Here is a 24,376-nt window from a genome sequence, read left to right as displayed (position 1 = left end):
TAGGGATTACTTAATTAATTTTGTCTTTCAAATAATGAACAGAATATAGAACTGTCAGGTTTACTCATTCTCTGTGAATGAGAAGACTAAAGAAAACCTAAATCTTCCAAACAAGACCACACAGATTTAAATAATCATTCTAGATGGTTAGGTTCATCCTAATCACTGTCAAATGTACATCAGGTTCAGTATTATTGGAACTGATGGTACAGATTATCCAAAATATCGTGAAAAACCTAAATAAAAATTGATTGACATCTATGTGGCAAAGCTGTTTGAGGTTATCAGCTTAAAAAAGGAAACAATATTTCGTCTATAATGGAACATCTTTTCATTTCTTCATCTGTCCTTACTCAACTGATTTTGTCTCCTGCCAATGTGTTAACCATGAATGGTCATATCATTAATAATGAGAAGATAAAAAGAAAAATAAAGTACTTCACCCTTTAGAATTACTTTGTTGATTTTCAAACATTATAAATAAATTATTTTGGAAGGAGATTTAACTGTAATTTTTACATGGTCTTCAAGTGCTGGAGATGCCATTTTTCGTTAGGCTGGCCATAATCTAGCTGGTGTTGAAGATATGACCACACTTAATAAGGAAGGTAAAATTGTTGTGGAAACAATGGTAATCCGTGTTCCATTGGTTAGGCGATGTGTGTGTGTATATATATATATATATATATATATATATATATATATATATATATATATATATGTGTGTGTGTGTGTGTAGAGAGAGAGAGAGAGAGAGAGAGAGAGTGGAGAAAAATTATGTCACGGAATTTTAATCCTGGTTTGCTGATGCCAGTAGGAACCGAAATTATTAATGTTGTGTAGGTGGACAACACACAATTTTGAAACTGTGGAAACTTGACGCCACGCACTCCGATTGGCCATGGGATTGCCCTGTTGCCGGATGCTCTGGACAACGCATGACCGCTAATGCTTTGCCTGTCAGAGATCGCGATGCATCCAAGGCAGTAGCCACGCTTGGTGGTAGCACGCTCCTCATATAACCGAGAAGCTTCATGCGCATTACCGTCGGCTAGTTCATAAGAAAAACCATATCTCGTTGTTCTTCAAACGAATAATGTGCCTCCATGCTTACTGTATGACTAAATCGCAGGTGACGGGTGTGCTCCAAAGCGAAGCTTACGTGTGAATGCCTTTGACGTGAGGTGGAGACAAACAGCAAGACCTATTCGACACTTGTGCGTATCACGCTGGAGCAGTGCGGGGGCGATGGACGTGTTTTTATGTTTATATGTGCTGCCCTTCAACCGACGAACGGCAACAGGGCAATCCCAGAGCCAATCGAAGCACATGACGCCAAGTTTCCGTAGTTTAAAAATGGCGCGTTGTCGACTTACACTACACTGGTAATTTTGGTTCCTAGTGGCATCAGCTATCGAGGGATAAAATTTCGTGACATAATTTTTCTCCACCCTATATATATTCTTTTTAGATTGTCGGTACTTGAGAAGAATGTTAATGAAATGACTCCCTAGTGTACTCAATGTATGCAGTTAGTAGCAGCAACGTAGCATATGTCAAACATGAAGACAAGCACAGCTCTCGCCATGTTTGGGTAGGCATTGTCTTGCTGAAATGTAACCCCAGGGTGGCTTGCCATGAGGGGCAAGAATATGGGGCATAGAATGTCGCCCTACCTCTGGGCTGGGAGGGTGCTATGGATGACAAGCAGACGCTCCTGCAATGAAAAGAAATGGAACCCCAGATCGTCACTCATGACTGCCATGCTCTATGGCAACCGGCAACCAGGTTGATATCCACTGCTGTATGGGGCGTCTCCAGACACATCTTTGGCCTGTAATCTCACTGACTGGAATGAAACTGTCTTCAGCGGTGGGTTCTACTTCGAACTGATACCTGATAACCAGCGGAGACCTATATGAAAACGTGTTCAACAGCGGTAGGATATCACCCTGACAGTCGCCAGCCATATGGGCCGAAAACTAGGCTCAAATGGCTCTGAGCACTATGGGACTTAACTTCTCAGGTCATCAGTCCGCTAGAACTTAGAACTACTTAAACCTAACTAACCTAAGGACGTCACACACATCCATGCCCGAGGCAGGATTCGAACCTGCGACCGTAGCGGTCGCGCGGTTCCAGACTGTAGCGCCTAGAACCGCTCGGCCACTCCGGCCGGCTGAAAACTAGGACTTATATTGTGGGATTCCATTTCTTTTCATAGTAGGACTCTTTTGGTTGTTATACTTGCAGCACAAAGCTATGCCCTGTTTTGTTGTCTTTCATGGCAAGTCATCCTGGGCTTACATTTCAGGAATATAATGCCCCTTCACCCACGCCTGGCGCCCAGAAATCTTTACAATTGTTAATAAGAAAAGAAATTCACCAGATGATCGGGAGACCATCATGAGGTATACAAATACGGTAATTGGGTGCAAACAAATCAACCCACGGGTTGAAAATTATTTCATCTGCGTCAACATTCAAAAGAATTCAACGACAGTGGTTGTGGCGCAGGGTTGTCACTTTTGAGAGCACACTGTGGAACGTTACGAAGGGAAAGGAAAGAGTGATCGACGGGAATTGAGGACTATGGATCCCAAGTATCGCTGGGGAATGAACTGACTTATGGACGATACTTCCGATGAAATGCTAGGACATCCTGGTAGGAGACCACTACAGATTAAAATACTCTGCCGCACGAGATACCCAACAAACGACTAGAACTCAAATGAAGTTGGCAGCTACTGAAGAACTTTGTCTTCAGGGGTATCCATTATTTGAATGGAATACTTTACAAAAATGGAGTACTGAGATGGTTCTGTAAATCATAGTGTCTACCTTAAGAACAAACACACATGAGCCGAGGAAGGAGAGTAACGTTGTTTGTTTAGTTGTTCCAGTGGCGAAGAACAAACCCAGATGAATTAAAGTACTTTGTTAAATACCAAAATGCAATGGTGACCATAATACATAAACTGTTGAGAGAAGAAGTGTGGTGAAAGTGGTAGTAATAATAATAATAGTCATAGAGGCAGTGTTGCCTGCATAAGGAGTTGAGTGAATACCAAGCCATCACCTTTTTTATAAAAGTAGCAAACAAAAATCTAATAGCGGATGTGTGCAAATCTGGCATTCAGTTTTGTCAGGAGAATGGAAAAACAATGTGTCTCTCTTTGTACATAACTGATGTGCTTCCCAAAATTGAAAACGTATTCTGATACCGTAGAATTATGTTGCTCACAGCATCACCACAAAAAAATAATGCAACAATTTAGAAAATAAATTTTTAAGAACATTCTAAGCGCTGTAACAGGAAAATGACTTGTTATAAATTTCAGTAAGACGCTTTTTTCAAGCTGAGTCTTGTAAAGAAGGAAGTAGCAACCACCCACCATTAATAATGCTAGTTGGTTGCACAAACCTTCTCAGGGGACACCGCCTTAATAACGTAGCACTGTCCGTGCGGACGAGGAGGTTTGCATGCTCCGGATCCGGAGGGCTATGCCGACGGTAGCGTAGCTACCAACAGGGTCAGCCAAGCCCGATAGGCGAAAGGGGAGGAGCCAGACAAAGTGTGTCCCACAACGACCTGTCGTTTCCCTTCACTATCCCAAGCCTCTCCTCACCATTTCCCTCTCCTGTCATTCCCTGATATATGTACAAAAGGGCAGAAAGACCCCTATAGGCGTGGAGAGAATCTTTTTGCGGGAGAAAACCCCGAATGAAGGATTCTGGTCCTCCAAGTTGGGGGTTGGCAACAGGCTACCAACCCGTCCTGGAAAAAATAATCACCTGTACGAGCATCATGGAAGAGCCTTGGATAGGACTGATCTCTATAAAACGACCTAAGCAGGAACAAGGACCACGGAAGGAAATACAACTAGGGACCTGGTATGTCAAAGCCTATACCAGCCTGAAGCAGCAAAATGCGTAGTAAAGGAAGCAGGTAAGTATCAAATAGATCTACTGGTTCTGCAAGAAACAAGGTGGACAGAAACCGGAGCTACAGAAATGGAAAACTATGTCATATTCCATGGAGACTCAGAAACAAACCACTCACTAGCAATTGGTTTTGTAGTGAAGAAATCGCTCTGTACCACTCTCATAGATTTTATATCAATCAACCCCACAACTCAGATATATAATATATAAATTGTGATGCCCCAACCGAAGAAAATGATGACATTAAACAAGATATTTTCTACGAGGAATGAGAAGCGGTTTCTGACAATTTACCGAGTGAGCATTACAAAATTATTCTTGGAGATTTTAATGCGAAAATAGGGAAAGAAGCAGCCTTCATGGGGACCATCGGAAAGCACAGTTTACATGATGCGAGCAGTGATAACGGCACTAGCCTGGTTAGCTTTGCGACTGCAAAAGGCTTGTTTATAGGTAGCATTGATTTCGACAGGAAGAGAATATATAAAGGAACCTAGGTGTCTCCGGATGAGAAGACAGTGAACCAAATTGACCACCTAATTGTAGAGTTGGGAATAAAGGAGTGGATACAAAATGTCAAAACTGCAGGAGGTGCGGAATGTGGATCAGACCAATTCCTTGTCAGGGGAAGAATGAAAACAATTTGGAGAGCCAGGAAGTACAAAAGAATGCAAAGAGTCACTCCATATGACCACGACTAAAGAAAATATAGGAAGAACTTCCAAGATAGCACTGATAGACCGTTTTGAGGCTTTGAATGAAGAGGAAGGAGATTCGGTGATAGATCAGAACTGGAAGGCGTTTGCAAAGACCATTAAAGAAACAGCCCAAGAGTAATCCGAACGCGAACTGAGAGTGTGAGGAAGCTATCAAGGAGAGACAACAAGCCAAACTACTGCGGATACAAAGTAATATGCAGGAAGAAGAAAAATCAAAGTTCGAAGAAATACGACGGCAGACACAAGCCACATTGAGGACAGCAGAGAGAAAATATGTAAAAAGCGTCATGGAGGAAGCTCAACAAGACTTTCATGGAGAAAGGTAAAGGAGGGACATACTATCAACACAAATTCATAAAAGATGCCAGTGGAAGAATGTTAACAGAATATCAAAAAAGTGAGAGAAGATGGGTAGAATACTTTAGAGAATATCTAAACTCTGATGAACCAACCGTATTACTCGACTTTGATGACCCAATAACAGTAGACCCAGAATATCCTCCACCCACCATTGAAGACATAAGGAACCAGATAAAAAACATTAAAAACGGTAAAAGTCCAGGAGAGGACGGAATTCCCGCTGAACTTCTCAAGGCTGGAGATGAAATCCTCTGTTCCAAAATCCACAAGCTAATCGAGCAAATTTGAGCAAAACATGAAATACCAGAGTATTGGAAGGTAGCTGTGATATGGTCCGTATATAATAAGAAAGGCAATCCAGTATGTGACAACTATAGGGGCATAGCGCTACTCAACATCTGTTATAGGATCTGCTCCAACTGCCTATTAGAACGAATAAAACCTCTAGCAACAGACAAAATTGAAGAATACCAAGCAGATTTGCGTGAAGGACGATCAACCACGGACCAGATTCTTGTCCAAAAATAGGTCTGTGAAACAATGTACAAATACGGCCGAGAGATACAGTTCCTGCTTGTAGACTTCAAGAAGGCTTACGGCACTATACATAGACATAGCCTGATTAGAACTATGACAGAGTTAGGTATGCCAAAGGAATTGGTTAAACTGGTAGAGATATGCCTAAATGACAAAAAACTTAAGGTTGAAGTAGGCAATGAAATAACAGAAAGCTTCCAAGTTGTATCAGGATTACGCCAAGGAGATGGGCCATCACCTGTCCTCTTCAACCTGGCACTTGAGAAGGTAATGCACAATTTCAACAAAGAAAACTTCCAGGGCATTCAGATTAGCAATGAACACATTACATATCTGCCCTATACAGACGACATTGCACTATTAGCATGCAACCAAGAATATATGAAAAGTAGTATCCAGACCTTGGAGGTATTGGCAGCTAGGATCGGTCTACAAATTAGCTCTGAAAAGACTGAGTATATGACCATAGGAAGAAAGATCCAAAACTCTCAAGATTTAATGGTGAACCACACCAGGTATAAACATTTGAAAGAGTTCAAATGTCTTGGATCAATTTTTAGGGAAGTAACATCAACTGAGGCATCGATAAAAGCACGACTGCAAGCGAGAAACAGATGCTATCACTCTCTAGATCCTATTTTAAAATGTAGAAGTGTCTCTCAACAATTAAAGCTACGGTTGTATATGACATTAATAATGACAGTAGTACTTTGTGGTTCTCAAACCTGGAGCACATGAAAACAAGACCTTAACCAACTGCATACATTTGAAAGGAAGCTCCTCACGAAAATATTTGGACCAGTCCGAGAACAGACTACTGGAGAATGGAAAAGACGCCATGAAACAGAATTAGAAGAACTGTACAAGGAGCCTAACATCTTGGGAGTGATGAGAAGCAAAAGACTACAATGGGCTGGACATGTAGTTAGAATGGAGGCAATAAGGTGGCCCAAAATTGCAATGCACTGGATCCCGTCAGGCAGCAGACCAGTGGAAAGACCTAGAAAGAGGTGAATCGATGGAGTGAGAGGAGGCTTGTTGCAGCTGCGAGTCATGGAAAACTGGAGACAGATAGCAGAAGACAGAGACAGATGGAGAGCTCTAGCTGTGGTGGCGCGCGGTCCACTTTGCCTCATCGCGTGAATGAATGATGAATGAATGAATGAAGCTGGTCACAAAAATAGAGCCATTACCGGTTTCGAACTGACAGATTTATCTTCAGATGAATTTTCACGTTTATTTTACATTTTTTATTGGAAATTCCAGCCAACAACTAATGTAAATAACAACGACTGTAACAAAGATTGTGAACAGCCGTCTGGGGACGAACCTGTCGGTTAGAAACAGGTGACGACACTATTTATGGAAACACTCGTAAATAGCATTACTAATAGTGGATGGCTGCTGTTTTCTTCTTTGAAAGAATGTATTTGTATTTTGTACACAAACACCGTCTCAAAAACGTCTCTCTTCGACAAAATGGCAGGAAGAAAGTTTCTGTTTCAAGTGCCATTAATAGTGATGTACTACGTTATATTTTTTATAATACAAGTACAGAAATAGAGCATCAGGGTTTTAACCAGTAGAATTGTATTCATCAAAAAACATTTCTCATGTATTTCCAATTCAGGAACTCCAGAGAAAGAACGTCTTAGCACAAAGACCATACGCCATCTATTAACGTATGTTTGAAAGGCTTCCTCCATGGTTTGACATGCCTAGGGACATGCAACAGAGTACTGAAATAACAATAAACCTGAAAATGCACTTTGTGAAGAACTGGCAATTAGAAAGTGTTCCACTTATACTCTTCACGTATCTTTATACCCTATAGCAATAACGTAACGTACACGAATATGTGGCCTATTTTAGTCCTAAGATAATGAACTATAAACGTAAAATGAAGGTTAATTAAACTAGCAATTATCAGAGCCTAGTCTCATTTGTAGCACGCTGAACCATCTAGTGAAACACTAAATGACTGAAATCGAGAATAGTACCGAAATAACATTAGAAAGCCAGAGTTTAGAGATATGCATCGTATTTAGAGATCACAGGACACTTAACAGTCGTTAGTATTGAGACGAAACAGCCCGGAATGGGCTATAAAAAACTCTAACAAGAGACGTAACCGTGAGTGCGCGTTTTAATGTAACTCCAGCATCTCCATAGTCAATGTTAGGACGGCCAAAGGAGCGTGTTTTGACAATTGAAAGAGCCATGCCGAGTCTGCGATGATTACCGTGTGGTGGGAAAAACCCGACGATTTTGAATAAACAGGAGAGTGTCGCCGCCATAGCCAAATTGAGTGAATAAAGGAGTTATGAAACAAGGGAAAATCTAAACAAAAACTGAACCAAACTAGCGGCAGACAAGCCAGTAACATGGCTTTAAAAACAAAAATGAGACGAGTGCCAAGTAAAGATCGCTCTCGCTACTTTAGTTAGTTTTCAAGTTATTTAATTTTAAATGTTTTGACTACAAAATATATTCAAAAATTAATTATTCACTAATGCCTTAAGCAATTTATATAAATGCAGTGTTAATGGATGTGAGTACTATTGAATTGTTATGTAGATTTTTTGTGAATATGATTTTAAATTACAGGCTAGAATATATACTCCGTGCATGAAAAACTAAATCCTCTCGTAAATAAAATATGAAATTGTGAAAGTAGAGACCATGCAAATGCATGTGTAATATATAGAACATTAAATTTATGTTTTACATGTACTTTCGAAAGTCTGAAGTGCATGAGCTTGACTCATGTTATGGTGAGGCTATAAGTAAATGGTTCAAATGGCTCTGAGCACTATAGGACGTAACATCTGAGGTCATCAGTCCCCTAGAACTAAGAACTACTTAAACCTAACTAACATAAGGACATCACACACATCCATGCCCGAGGCAGGATTCGAACCTGCGACCGTATCAGTCACGCGGTTCCAGGCTGAAGCGTCTAGAACCGCTCGGCCACACCGGCCGGCTATAAGTAACGGAGGCCATTTTTTAACGGGGGAACTTGATATCCGGCAGTCAGTTGGAGTGGATTTCCCGAAGAGGTAGGACATAAGTGTGGCTGGATGTCGTCTCGCATGTGTGACAGAAATATTTTCTAAGTATTGGTCGTGGACTTTGCAAAAACTCTGAATTTTTTTAACTCATATCGGGCGAAGTGTTTGTAAAGAGTTGTGTTTTACGTGTGACGGTGTCAAAACATTGAAACGCTTTCAGCTTGAGAACCCTGAATAATTTTGGATTAAGCGGCTTAGTCACAAATTTCAACTGCTCTGGAGTTAACTTTGACAGTGATTCACACTTAGAATATCGTTTGTTCAGTACTACAGAACTTCAACTTAGAAGTGTGCTGAAGTAACTTTAAATAATATCCAAAGATTTTCGAAAGGTAACAGGTGATGCTGGTCACCTTTCGTAAGTTCTTGCACTGACAAATGTTGTTTTAACATTAAATTATTGTGGTATGTGTGAAATGCCATTTCGTTTTTTACAGCAGTAAACTCAGTTTGTGAAAAGACTGAATCACTGTGGAAGGTGGTCATTATTTCTTCGCCAACTCCTGCTTGCATATTTATTAATAGTGTGACTGATTTCAACTTAGGTTTAATGCGACGGATGTGTTGGTTGGTTCCTGGAGAGCCACTAAAGCAATAATTTGAGACCCAACAACGCATTATGTGGCCCTAAAAAGAGCTTTTCTCTTACGTCTATTCACTTGTTTTATTTGTAGGGATAAACGTGGGTCTCACGAGCCGATACACGATGAAAGCAACAGTGATTAACTTTATCATTAGACAGTTATCTATCTGATAGGGCTCAGCAAGAGCAGCGGTGCGATCATTCATTCCTGTGTTTATATTCCATAGTATACTTCACAAAGTCGCAAAAGTGGACTTGTCCTTTATAGTACCCCAGTGAACTGACTCAGTAGACAGTGCAGGACTGCGAATGAGGCCAGTTTCGCGATCTGCAAGAAATGCGTCGCCGATCGGCCAGCAGCATAAGTGCCGACCAGCCCGACCGCCGACTACCCTGCTGCTGCTGCTGCTGCCAATGAGCCGTATGCCGCACGACACCGCACAGCACGGCGCCGTATTTCACAACTCACTGCAACAGAGAACAGCCGGCAGCAGCAGCAGCAGGAGGATAGTAGTCTCACCATAAGTTACGTTTTCGCAGCTATTACGTAATTTTGCGAAATTTCAGCTCTCATGCTGGCCACAGAGATGGGGCGGGGAAGGAGAACGCCTCCCAACGTTTTCAAAGCCGTGGATAGTGCAAGTTTGTGGCAAGAAATGAGCGAAGATAGTAGAACATTACAGAACGAAATCATGAACTAATGCACTAAACTAGGAATTTTTATCCGGAGTATAGACAGAACACTGGATAGGATTAGTAACGTGGGAAAATTAAGAAGTAGTTTAAAAAATGAAGCTTGGGGTACAGGTACTAATACAGAGGATTTAACTTGAGGTTCATACAAGGGAGAACAGAAGCTACTACATAATAAAAGAAACATACAGCTGGGACTGAATTAGAGGGTGAAACGGATTCATATGTACAGAAGTATAATGCTGGGGTTGTTTTGGTAGGGGAGGCTCTGACTGAGATGAGTGGAACGATTGTGGCTGGCACCGTTGAATTAAAATCTTAATGATAGGTGAAGTGGCAAGCTCAGGTGGAAATTTAATGGAGCAGTTTTGAAATGGAATTGAGATTAATTCCGAAGGCAGTCACTCCTGCATCGAATTGTTCTAGTGATGTAGTTGAGTTAAATACAGTGGGATCAGCTTCAGTGCACACAATAATGCCTGAATCTACTATTTGTGTGAATTGGGCTGTATATGTAGGCACATGCTCCAGTGATGTGGTTGAATTTAATTATGAGCAGGTGATGTTCCCCGTATCATGTGGTTTTAGTGGTGGTACTGAAGCAGATAAAACGGAACCCCCTTCAGTGGAATTCAGAGTTAATTGTATGTAAGCAACAGAGACTGAATCCAGTGTCCGTGTTGGTGGGGATATGCAAGAAAGAGTATATCCAGTGACGTAGTTGAGATTAATTGTGAGCAGGCAGATGATTTTGTTGACAGTGGCTGCAATGTGCAGAATATAGTTGCCAAAATTTGTACTTGAGGAAGATGCTGTAAGTTTTGTATTGTTATGAGGTAAGTTGTATTGCAAATATTAATGAAGTTGCTCAGATGGCTAGTAGGAAACATAATTACGTTAAAATTGTGCATTGTTTACAACGCACAATTTTATATACACAATACATCAACAAGAACAAAATTAACAACGTTTCGTCACTTGTTGCGCACACCAGCATGCGGTCCTCAGAATATTTTTCCTCATTACGTCTCACCCTCTCTAATTTTCATAATTTCAGAAGGAGAAGTTGGCGACGTACTGATATGATTGAATTTTAGGAGTTACTTTTTTAACATACTACTGCGATTTTCTTCTTAAACTGTTGGTGGCCGTTCTTCCTAGTGTATTTAAGAAAATATTGTGAAACATATTTGCTTCCTGTGACTCATCATTAACAGCATTTCCATTCGATTCGTTAGTAATGTTACCCTGTTCTGTTGATGGTTATCGGGTCTCTCTCCTCATTACTTTCTGTATAGCTTTAGGTTTGTTCAGAATGGTTCAAATGGCCCTGAGCACTATGGGACTTAACATCTATGGTCATCAGTCCCCTAGAACTTAGAACTACTTAAACCTAACTAACCTAAGGACATCACACAACACCCAGTCATCACGAGGCAGAGAAAATCCCTGACACCGCCGGGAATCGAACCCGGGAACCCAGGCGCGGGAAGCGAGAACGCTACCGCACGACCACGAGCTGCGGACTTTAAATTTGTTGTCCGGGTTACTAATTTCTGACATTATGTGCATGCTCCTTAACTTATTAAAAAGTTACTTTTCTTAGTAATTTTGAGTAGCTTTTACTGCGTGCAACTACCTTAGGGTGTCTACTTGTTCTTGCCAACAGACACTTTTCCCTTTTTCTTTCACAGGGTACATTAATCCCACTAGTGGTCCATGGATTTTTACATGGTTGTTTAATGTCCCTTCTGATTAACTTATGTGAAAAGCTATTTTCAAATAATGACGCAAATTTACCATGGAGTATATTAAATTTTCTCTTAGCATTTGGTTCATTATAACTTTCATCATAAGTTATATCTTATAAACTACTCTAAAAAACAATTGCCCAGGAGTCATTAATTATTCTAACTCATGTACACTGGGGAGTATCCATACAGTAAGGCACTCTGTCATTTATCCGAACTAACTGTATATCATGATTAGAGCATCTGTTGCTGCATAAACAGCTATTTCCTTGCTTTGAGCTACACCAAGGAAAACATTATCAGGTGGGGTCCTACTGTCTCTATCCACAGATGGAAACTGGATTACTGAGATCAGATTGTAGGATCCAAACGAGGTTTCCACATCATTTTTCGTATCCGAACCCCTTAGAAAATTTACATTGAATTCATAAAAGACCGTTTGCTGGTGTCCAACTGATAGCATAGTAAGGAATCCAAATTCTTCATAAACAGTTCAAAATTTCCCACTTTGGGTCTACGTACAGTTACAATTAAAACTGAAACATTTTTCAGTATTACTTAACAAAAACACATTTCTTTAAGATGATCACTACAAAACCTACTTCTCTTGATGTTTTTGAAGTTGTGTTCTGTGTTCATATATGTAACAACTTCTCCTTTTCCCATATTAGTTATGCATGAGTAAGCTGATAGAATTTATTGAACTTATCTAACTCTGTGGTTCTGTGGTGCTCATGCATGCACTGGATGTCCATCTTTTCATGGATCTCTGAATTTTCCAAACAGTTAAGTTCTTCTACCTTATTATTCATTCAGCTAATATTTTAATGTAATAAGTCATCCTTACTCTTCTATGCATTCAGAAGCATTTTGTGGGACTCTTCTGTTATTTCGACTTCTTTCAAAACAGAGCACTTGAATCCTGATTCTAACATAAAAATGGTTAATGAAACCTCCTTCACACCAGCAACCACAGCGATCTTGCTTTGTGTAATGGTTGCCCCAACTTGCCGCACCCCCCTCCCTTATATTATCTGCAAGAAGCTCACCCAGCCTATCTTTCCCATCTATATTCAGTTGTAGGCCGTGTCTAGTACATCCCTATCTCCCAGTTGCAATCGGCACTGCACTCATATGAGATTTCATTTCAGTCAGCAGGAGCCTGCTCAGCTCGGTGTTCACATGGATCACAGCAGTGTTAACCCTGCGTTCCTATTCCATCCAGGCTTCCTCTGTTGCCATAATTTCTGTCCTTAGCCAGGCTATTCCCGATCCACCCACTGCAACAGCCTGATCCTCTTTGCTAAAATACGAGGGGCGTTCAGAAAGTAAGCTCCGATCGGTCGCGAAATGGAAACGACTATGAAAATCCGATAAAGCTTTGCACAGATGTGTTGGGTAGTGTCTCTAGTATAACCCCAGTTAGCATCACGTCGCTCTTCTCATTTCTGAGCTCGCAGTGAGTGCGTAAAGATGTCTAGAAAATAGTGTCTGCCGCCAAGTACGAGGGCCTGGTGAGAAATTTCGCCTGAAGCTATGCAGCTAACATTACATAACTGTCGTGCTGTTTCTTCTTCAAGACAATTCTCAGCCGCATTCTGCAGGGGCAATGAAGATGCTCCTGCATCGTTTTCAAATGGAAATGTGAGATTACCCACAATACAGTCCGCAATTGTCTCCCCCTGAGTTTCATCTCTGGTCACATGAACCGCTGTCTTTGAAGACAACATTTTGACACAGACAACGAGGTGTAGGCCAGCGTGGAGAATTGGCGGAAAGCACTGGCGGCTGCCTTCTATGATGAGGCTATTGAAAAGTTGGTACAACGCTATGACAAAAGTCTAAGTCAGAACGGCGACTACGAAGAGAAGTAGCTGAAAGCTGTAGCTAATTGTTACAAGTAAAACATTTCTGATGTTCACTGTGGTTTCAATTTGGCAATCAATCGGAGCTTACTTTCTGAACAGGCCTCGTATTTTCACAAATTCCCTATGTCCTCTGTGACCTGGTTAAGGTTAGTTCTTAGCTTCACAGTACCTGTGGCCTGGTACCCCTCCTAATTTGTCCCAAACCATCTGGCCTTCACCATTCTCCATAGCTGCTACCGAGCAGCAAGACTTCCTACTCACTTTTGTTACTGACCTACACACAGTCTGCAGCACTCTACTGTGACCTACATTTGGATGAGGCCCTTCCCCTCCTACTTCAGGCAACAAGTCAAATTTATTCGACGCTGTAAGCTGGTATGCTGATTAAGTTGAATACATATTCCCCTTTCACCCATTGCATTTTACCTTTACTCAGTTCCCACCATATTTTTCGACCTTTCAATCTATTTAGTTCAATTTTGCCTCCTGTTCAGCGATTCTCCTCTATTTTTTAAGAGCCTACAGTTCCATGGCAGAGCCTTGTCGAGATTCCCAATCAGTCCCACACTAACGTCACCCAAATGAAATTCCAACCCGCAGTCTAAACATACCACTCCCTCTTTGACTATCGAATGGCAGCAGCCACACTTATCACATAAGTTGCAACACAAATTACACTCATAAAAATAGAATTCAATCACTTAGCAAACTTTACATTACAATAGTTCTCGTTATTTAAGGGCCGCAAAAAATAGGCCTACAGGTTATCCCTACATAGGTATGATATGGAAAGTTAATTGTTTCCACTTACAATAAGAGCGTAGAGAAAAGTGATACATTTAATCGTAAGCTTAGAATACACACTAGTAAGCGTATGTAATGAGCAATTTGTCCTAAACTAAATGTTATTACAATCTAAATATCTTATCTTTACGGGAGGGCAAAAACTCGGACGTCTCGCCTGGTGCATGGCTGCCCAAATTGTTTTCAAAATGTTTCTTCACCAGAATCTTAATAATTTCTTATGCTATTGATGGTTCAGTGAATCTGATGTAGAATAAGCATCAGATGATAAATTTAAGTCCGTTCAAAAATGGTTCAAATGGCTCTGAGCACTATGGGACCCAACTGCTGTGGTTATCAGTCCCCTAGAACTTAGAACTACTTAAACCTAACTAACCTAAGGACATCACACACATCCATGCCCGAGGCAGGATTCGAACCTGCGACCGTAGCAGTCGCACGGTTCCGGACTGCGCGCCTAGAACCACGAGACCACCGCGGCCGGCTTAAGTCCGTTCCTCACTTTTAATTACACAAAGACCAGCACCATGTGGGGACAATGGTAAGACTTCTAAACTCACTAGTAATTACTATCCCCACGCTTTTTCAATTACAAGTTACTCTTCAGTGAGTGGAATTCTGTTCCACAGCACCTTGCAGTTAATGAAAAATGTGAATGTTCGAAGAGAAAATGTCGCCAAGTAACAAACTGAACCAACGTTTCATTAATATCTCACCACCACACAAGAGGATTCTAAGTGTTAATAAAATGTGGACATACTTTTCCACTCAGGCCGCCGATTCATAAGCAGCAAGAAATTTTAGACAGTTTGATACAACGTAGATAAATAACGTCTATTGTTGAAGTGAGTAGCTCTCTTCTGCACTGACCACCAAGATATTAAACCAACCATACTTAATATAAATTGTTTAGCTGGAATCCCTAATCGTGGGAAGTTTTACATGATGTGCCATAGTACTGACTCATATCAAATGCCCTTAAAACTAACACTGAAGTAATTTGTAGCACTTCAAACTATCATAATTTAGTGTAAGCTTTAAAGTGATGATTCATGTTTGCTGTAATTTTCACTGTATGTCGCATAGTTTGTATTATTTGTCCAAATATTCTAAAATGGTTTCTGAATTGATTAATCTGATGAACGCAAATGAATTCTGTGATAGGTATTTTTCTTCTGATTATCACGTAACAACACGTATATCTTATACTTAATTAATGGACATTTACTGTGTGTTAATTAAAGATATCACTCTCATCAGACGGGAAATGCTACAGCGTCTTTCACTGACGTCACTGTGTCAGATACATCTCAGCGATATGTTTAATGTGAGATATGGTTATTGGGTGTATGAAGCTACTTCTAGCACTTACCCGTTTCACAACTCATTTGTTAGCTATCTGAGTGCATGCACATGAAAAAGGTCGTTTGCTTTATCATAAATATATGTCCAAGTAATGATAAATGTTATTATCTTTGCGTATAGAGTAGTATTATCTTCTCAACAATCTTCACATCGTGAGCTACACCCATGATTTTTATATATGAAATAAGTAAATTTATTCATAGCACTTTTGTTGCCTTTGCCTGCGGTCACTTTCAGAACTCAAAATAACCATAAAATTAACTAATTTAGTACGACTGCATTTCTGAATTGCTGGTGTATCCATGTATCACGACAACAAAACAAAAACAGTGAATGACCGGGGGAGTATGAATGAGAACAGCGATGTACAAACATAATGACAAGTTTTTATTCATCCTTTTATAACTACAATCGAACTGATAAATCTCACAAAAAATGACAAACATAAATTAGGAAAGGAATGGTGCTTGATTAGCAAAGAATTCATTGGGGTGGAACTACACAACTTCTCCCATGAATTAATCCCTTTTACAACACGATCAGACTTCGTTTACACGAATCCACTGTGAGGCCAAATTCTGTTCAAACTGAATCAACTACGAAAAGGTACAATAGAAACTATGGTTCACGGAGGACAGGGAACTGTGAATATCATTTAATAACCCTACGCCGGTCAGAAATACTTTACCCTTTCAATTTGATTCAGCTGGCAGCAGAAAAGCGGAGCGCAGTGGCAGCTGTAAACTACGCGGACTGGCGTTCTGATTATCAGAACACAGGAAACTTCCCCATCAGAGCCCTGAAATTCCGCCACATTTCAGTGTGAGGTGCTCCTGTTCATTGGTCTGACCATCCAATTTCACTCACAGGCACGACTGCTCATGCTGTAATTGTCAAACGTCAGATGGCTGACTCATGAGACGTAACTCCACCCTCGTGACACACGATATGTCCAAGGTGATATGCAGTTCCCCTGTTGTTACAGTTGGAAACTGCCACTGGCTCTTCTTCCACCACAAGTTGCCTACCACAAGTGTCACCCACTAGTGGAAGACCAGAAGTTCTCCACCAGGGGAGGTCGAGAAGACTAAGACATAAAGAGCCATAATCACTTTCCACCAAGCCTCATACAGGAGCCGAATTATCAGAAAAAAAAACACCTCCGCGTTGTACAAACCAATAGAACTATCTTCCACTCATTAAATCTCCCTGCCCGACTACTCTGCTGGCCTGGTAGCCAATTGAGACACAGCACCAGAGTTCCCACGCTGTGGGAGCGTGACTCTGCTTTGCATATCTTGATGGGAGCCAACTAGCGACTCAAAATCTCTCTTGTCTGAAACAAGAGGCTTTTAGACTTGGGAGGCGTCGTTCTCATGGTAGGCATGGCCATGTCCCGGAAAAAAACGCCCGCCTAGACGGGATCACAGTCCCTCATTTATGAAGATATATAATCTTTCCATTTTGACCATTTCCAATTTCTGAAAGAGGCTGTTAAGCTTCCCCAGAAAGTCGTGCCTGTGAAATGTACGTTTTTTTTCTGCTCACTAAAAGAAGCTGCTGGCGATTTCCTGGCACCAGAGGAGTTGCCTCCACTAAACATATGCACCAGCCCATCTGATCATATCGTCGTAGCCTCTAATATGAGAATGCTTGTAGTTTTATGACCGTCCCGCCATTTCCACAAAAGCTCAGATTACAGCATTCTCTCTTAAATAGCTTCCTCCACCCACATTCCGCCATCTGGCTGCCTTCGTGATGGACTGTCGCCTTGCCCAGATAAAATGTTTGGTGAGCCAGTGACCTCTTGCAATGACCCTATGTGGGAAGAGTGGAGTGCATGGTCTGAGGTCTCTCTGCAGCTACAATTCACAGACCACTGCTTCCCCAAATCACTCACAGATCCAGGTCGTTGGACACGTCATTTATGGCCCACAATCCGTCTTTCTGCCTGTCCTCCATCGCCTCCACTATGGCCTCTTGAGCAAAAGTTCCATACAGGCTACACATGCAGTAATAAGAACATTCTGCTCACAACCTAATCATGGAAAAAGTCATAAGCCGCACGTACGAAACGTAGTAATGGGGAACACGGAGATCATGACCTAAAATACGAATATTAATCTGACCGACGGAGTAGCTACAGTGACACAGTGTTTTGTCACCTTCCACATGTATATCTCTAAAAATTTAAGTAATATGTATGAGGTCATTGTGGTTAATGTATGCCCTTAAAATGTTCCTTAAAATGAAGCATCCATTACTGTTGCATTTGTGGTTATGTAAATCGATGTCAGAAAGCTGAAATAATCAAAATTCTCTACAATTTTTTGCCACTCTCCACCCTCGTAACCGTTTCTTCCTCAGATGTAGCACATTGATTATTCCCGATTTCGGCCACTAATCCGAATTTTGGGACTTCACCGGCTTGCAAACAGAAGAGAAGGGGCGTAAACTGAGCTAGCCACAGCGTACCTGCTTCTGCGAATCTCTTTGAAGATAATGTTAAGAAATGTCAGACGAGCTCCCTACCCAATGAAGACAATATTACCGTCTTTCTTCGGAGATTACTACCTCATTCCTCACGAATCATAGCCCGGTATAGTTCTGCAGATTTTCGTAAGAGGAATGGCCTGTGGGAGGGGAAGGATGCTTGTGCTTCAGCCTCTCTTAACATCACAGTCTTTGTTCATATGGACCTCAATATGGAAAAGTCAACAATGCATGTTATCAACGACGCCCAAAAACACCACTACGCTGCCCACCACGGCAATCACACTACGTTCAACATGGTAGTGTTTATCACCGTTTTGAATTAAAATGCTAATCAGTCTTGAACGCAAGGGCTTATTAAAATTAATAATTATACATCCAAATGGTAACCGCTTTTGATTGTATATATAATCATCTTCAGACCATGTCTTTGAAACGTTAAACATTAATATTCTTTAGAGGGAAATAGTCACTAAAATTATGCACTTCATCTACGTAATAAATATGGATAAGCAAACTTAATGGAATTAAAAGTTTTATACCATCAAATAGTTAACAGAAACGACTGTTGCAGCAGTGGTAAATGTCGGAGAAAACTACTGGTAACTGCTAAACAACATGGTATATTGACGATATAACGCGCAAGTTGGTCAGACTGTGACACAACATCCATCATGACGACATCCAAGAACAACGCCAATCAATACCAAGCCGAATAACTGCTTGCATAAGGCCAGAGGTGGACAACACGTTACAGACTTGCTCCATCTATGAAGCTCTTACCCTTGAATAAATCACAGTTTTTTCTGAAACTGTGATTATTTATTTGTCTGTGCGTGTACATCACATCTACAAATTTGTGACCCATTCACGTAAAACCTTCGTGGTGCGTAAGCTTCTTCTTCCCCTTAGAGTGTATTTAAATATTTCAAAAGGTACGCTGAATCTATTGTTATAACTGCGTAATTACTGCATCAATGCTGCATCAACATAAAGTGAGCTTCAAACTTTAGCATTTGACGAAATTATTACGGTTGAGCCTCGTTGAGAATTGTACAGGGTTTTTAAAGTGCGACGTAAAGTTGCGCAGTAGGCCTACGACCGTGACATAACTCTGAGGAGACTAATGCCAATCTTCAATGGATCGATAGATAAAGTAGCCACATGATCTTCAAAAATTCTTATTTATTGCAGCGTTTCAGGCCGAACCCATCATGAGAAGTTTTGCCAAGAAAAAACACAAATCCATTAACTCAAGCGTCATTGAAGAAAGTTACTCAGAGTAAATTTACAAAAGGTGTTACAAAGAACGCTCAGAGAATACACGCACCAAAAGTACTCTGTCCAGTCACATAAATGTGAAATTTTGATTAACCACCTTTTGCAAGACGGTGCCGATACGGATGGCAGCCGGCCGTGCTAGCCGAGTGGTTCTAGGCGCTTAATTCCGGAACCGCGCGACTGCTACGGTCGCGGGTTCGAATCCTGCCTCGGGCATGGATGTGTTTGATGTCCTTAGGTTAGTTAGGTTTAAGTAGTTCTAAGTTCTAGGGGACTGATGATCTCAGAAGTTAAGTCCCATAGTGCTCAGAGCCAACCAGCCAGGGATGCGGAGCCAAGCCGACTGCACTGTGGTGGGCAGCTGCGCTAGGTACCTTGGTTGATGATCCATGGCGTCAGCTGCTTGATCGAGATGGCTTCACAGACTCTCGATTCGATTTGAATACGGGGAGTTTGGTGGCCAGGAGAGAACGGTAAACTCATCCTTGTGGTCTTCGAACCAGAGTATTGTCCTTCTGGTAGATGTTATTATGCCGAGGAATAAGAATCTTCATGTAGGAGCGGACAAGGTCCCCAAGGATAGATACATACTTGCGTAGATCCACATTCCTTCCAGAATGACGAGATAACCCACTGACTGCCCTCCCGTCTTAAGCCTTAAGACGGTTTTTCCAGGGTGTTTGCTTTCAGACCTTTCAACCGTACACGCCAACGGTCATCTGTCCGATGGAGCATAAAAAATAGACCACCTCTCGTCCATCAGAGAACGACCGCTTGTGGTACTGACGTGTTAATTCTAGCGTTCGTCGCCGATGAACGGGAGTCAGCGTGAGTCAGGCGCCTGCTGCAGAAACCCATAAGCAGCAACTTTCAAGGAACGGTCGTTGAGGAGGCACTGTTGGTAGCCCCCTTGGTCCATCTGTGCATTTGGGTGATCAGTAATTGCACGTCTATTCGCCCGTACACATCTCTACAGCCGTCTTTCACCCCTGCCGTCTATGGCCCGTGGTGCACCACAGTTGCCTCGGCGCCGATTTTGGATAGCGCCATTTTGCTATGCACAGTGTACTTTACCCACGGCAGCACCGGAACCGTTTACAGACTTAACCGTTACAAAAATGCTTACACACTTGGCCCTAAACACAACGATCGCGGTCTTTTGGACGTCAGATAAATCGCTCCGTTTCCGCATTACAACAAGGACTGTATTTTTTTCTGCGTCCCCTCCCGCCCTTCCCCCTCCTCCCCCCTCCCCCCGACACGCTTTTTATGCCCTTCACTGCTAGTGGTGCCACATGCCTTCCGTAGGAGGTTAGTGAGCGTTGACGTCGAGGAAAGGCGGTGGTCACATTAATGTGGCTGGGAGTGTAAAAGTATTCATAGAAAGTATGGAGCCATATGTATTAGGCGTCACCATCAGAACTCAGATGATAGTAGGACTGCGTTAAGATGCTTAACAAACGGAAGTTTCCACCAGATGGCATGAATGCATAAGAGTAGCGGTGCTATAGACTGAGGTGACAAAAGTCATGGGACACCTCCTAATACTGTATCGGACCACCTTTTTCCCGGCGTAGTGCAGCAACTCGACTTGGCATAACTCAACAAGTCGTTGGAAGTCCCCAGCGGAAACACTGAACAATGCTGCCTCTATAGCCGTGCATAATTGCGAAAGCGTTGCCGTTGCAGAATTTTGTGCACGAACTGACCTCTCGATTTTGTCCCATAAATGTTCGATGGGACTCATGTCGGGCGATCTGGGAGGCCGAACCATTCGATCGTCAAACCAGTCGCCAGCAATTGTGGCTCGGTGATATGGTGCACATCCATCTATAAAAATTCCATCTTTGTTTGAAGACATGACGTCCATGAATGGCTGCAAATGGTCTCCCCAACTCAATTTACACGTGCCCTATCAGACTTAAACCGGGGGCGCGGGCGGGCCAGTCCATTCGCCGAATATCTTCGTGCTCAGAGTGCCTCCTCCTTTGAATGCGATGCGGTCGGACAATGTCTTCCATAAAAATTAAGTCAAGGCTGAATGCACCGCTGGGAAAGGCGTACATGGGGACGGAGCACAGAGTCACAGCAACTTTGACTTGTGAGTGCACCGTGTTCAAAGATATTGGGGTCAGTTCACCCTTGCAACATCATGCTTCCCCACACAGTAGCACCTGGACCACCAAAACGACCATGTTCGACAATGTTGGACACACAGTCGTATAGCCAGAAGTGGTAACACCTAATGTACCCTGGAATATTGTCTAATATGATAGTTTTGGTGATAGACATACTATGTTGTGGTGAGGCATAAAATTACACGAATGTGCTGACGTCCATATCTTTGACATCGGTACACTCGGTGGTCCAAGTTAGTGTGCAGCAGTATTCCTTCCTCACATGCATCCTTTCGCTGGCACATTCGTCTCTGACCTTATTTTCTTGGATGACAATGTGCGACCACATCGAACAGAAGGACCTCTTGGCACAAGATGATATTCGGAAAATGGACTGACCAACCCGTTGTCCCGATTAAATCTCCCCGAGCACGTGTAGGTTCAGTTAGGGAGACGTAATGCAGCACGTTCGTATGTACCAAAGACCCAAAGACTATCCAGAAGTTTTCAACTGCGCTGGTGGAGGAACGGAACGCCCTACCACAAGAACTTGTTATCAACTTTGTGTCCAGCATGTGAGCACGTTGTACAGCATGTATTGTTGCCCGTGATGCCCACACATCCTATGAAGAACCATGTCCCGCCTTTTGTAATGTCCAGAAGACCATAGTGAATCGTGATGACTTCAGTATAATTATTATCTTTGAATAAAACTGTCATTTCTGTTCGCCACACTGACCATTTGTTTTAGGTACAGTCTGTAGTAAACTGTAACAGTACTTACCATGTATGGTCCAAGTTTCATCGAGCTATGTTACTAGGCAGTGACACACGGTGTGAAAGTTCCTTTCGTCCGTACGTTTTGCGCATAATAAAGCACGTTCGACAGCATCGCACATGTCAAAATGCACAGATTGCTACATCATCTATCGCTGTAGTCGAAACAGAAAAGGTTGTTGTCACTGCACTTTATTGATCTAATGTAGACGTGTTAAATGGACTGTGTCTGTGGCCTATAGCACTCTCAACAGCGTCGCCCGGTAGAGGCCCATAATTTGATTCAACGTAAATGATGAGTGTTCACCCGAAGACACCTACACTGACTAAGTGAGCTGTAAACATGAATGTCAGGAGTTATATAAATCTAGAAATGTTGTAAGCCAAGTAATACTGGCTGCAGCACTCTGTAATTAACATCAAATGAAATTCTGACGACCTTCACTAACGCGTTCATAAATTACAACAACAAAAATACAGAAATTATTGCTGGAAGCTACAAACTATAATTCATCCAGACTACATTCTCGAAATGCCAGCTAATGTACAAACGTTCATCTTTCCCTAGCATCTTTTACTGAGATCAAAACAAAACCCACTGTCAGCCAACCATACAGGTATCCTTAAAGTGTTTACTGCGGCAGTTAAGTTCGTTAAATGTGTTTTTATGAGCGATTGTGAGCCAACAGAAAGTTTTCTGCATCGGTTATATACGTACCACAGAATGGTCGTTTCATCCAATATTGTGCCATGCACAGCAGTAGAAGAAGCCAAAACCGTAACTTGTGAGTTAACACAAACGGAAAATACAATATTTTCCTCTGCTGCAGAAAAATTTTCGTGTCTTAGGTCTCCGTTGTCTCAGTGCATAACCACTGCTTCGTGAAACGAAGCTCTCGAGTTCAAGTCCCACCTCGGACCCGGGTGTGACTGTAATATGTACCGTTACTCTATGTACTCTCCAACACTTACTGAAAAAGTAACGTAAGTAGACACATATCTACATATATGACGTTGTTCTCGTAATAATACTTGTCTCCCAGACGCCCATGATGACATTACTTCATTGACTTCACAAAACTGACACTGAATTTACGTGTGGCGGGGTAGAATGGTTGTTAGGTTTGGAAAGATAATTATTTCTGAAAGAGCTGGAGGAATCAGCTACTCTTCCTTCCCCTCCCCCCCCCCCCCCAATGCCATCCAGCCACCTGCTAAGTAGCCCCATGACAATTTTAGCTCATTGCAAAAGTTTAATGTGACGACCGCTAATCTCAATGCATGATTTTTAACGGCCCGTAGAATTCTGCTGCACTATCTGAGATGTCTCTGTTGTACAATAAGATAAGAAATTAAGACGTAGCCAACCTGATTGCCTTCAGCATCGTTTGCTGTTTCATACACCACATACTTTGTTTAACGTCATAGGAAAAAATGCACAACACTAAAATCCGGGATTTTAGTATAGGTCGCGGGATAATCTTATGATAAAAGCATATATTTTACAGGTGATAAAGTGTATTAACATCCGTGTGAGATGGTACGCCATCGTGCTGAAACCACATCTTTTGGCGGACGAGAACTGGAACATTCCTGAATAACCCGAATGAACACCAGATAACGTGCACTATTGGAACGACGTGGCAGCTAATGGCGTCATATCCGTTCATCTTGTAGTTTCAGCCCGGAAGCCGATACCGAACCGTTGCTGGTGAACTGAGCCGAACGTGGCGTATTTTCATCGCTCCAGACATGGCTACTGAGGCTTTTCGTAAGACCATCACGTTTGAAAGATGCTGCATCTGTGAATTGGACCACCGGTAGGACGTTTGGCACTGAAGTACTGCTCTGGATCACCCACTGACAGAACTGAACTTGCGACATTATAACACAGCAATGCTACTCTCTCTCTCTTTCCAAGCATTAATCCAGACTTGCGGGGTCTGCTGTTATGGTTAAACGGACGAGGCGTGTTAGTTTTGAGGGGTGGACGGATGCCCTTACCGCTG

Source organism: Schistocerca americana, chromosome X (genome assembly GCF_021461395.2).
Source record: "Schistocerca americana isolate TAMUIC-IGC-003095 chromosome X, iqSchAmer2.1, whole genome shotgun sequence".
Classification (NCBI taxonomy): Eukaryota; Metazoa; Arthropoda; class Insecta; order Orthoptera; family Acrididae; genus Schistocerca; species Schistocerca americana.
Note: the sequence above shows the minus strand (reverse complement) of the source record.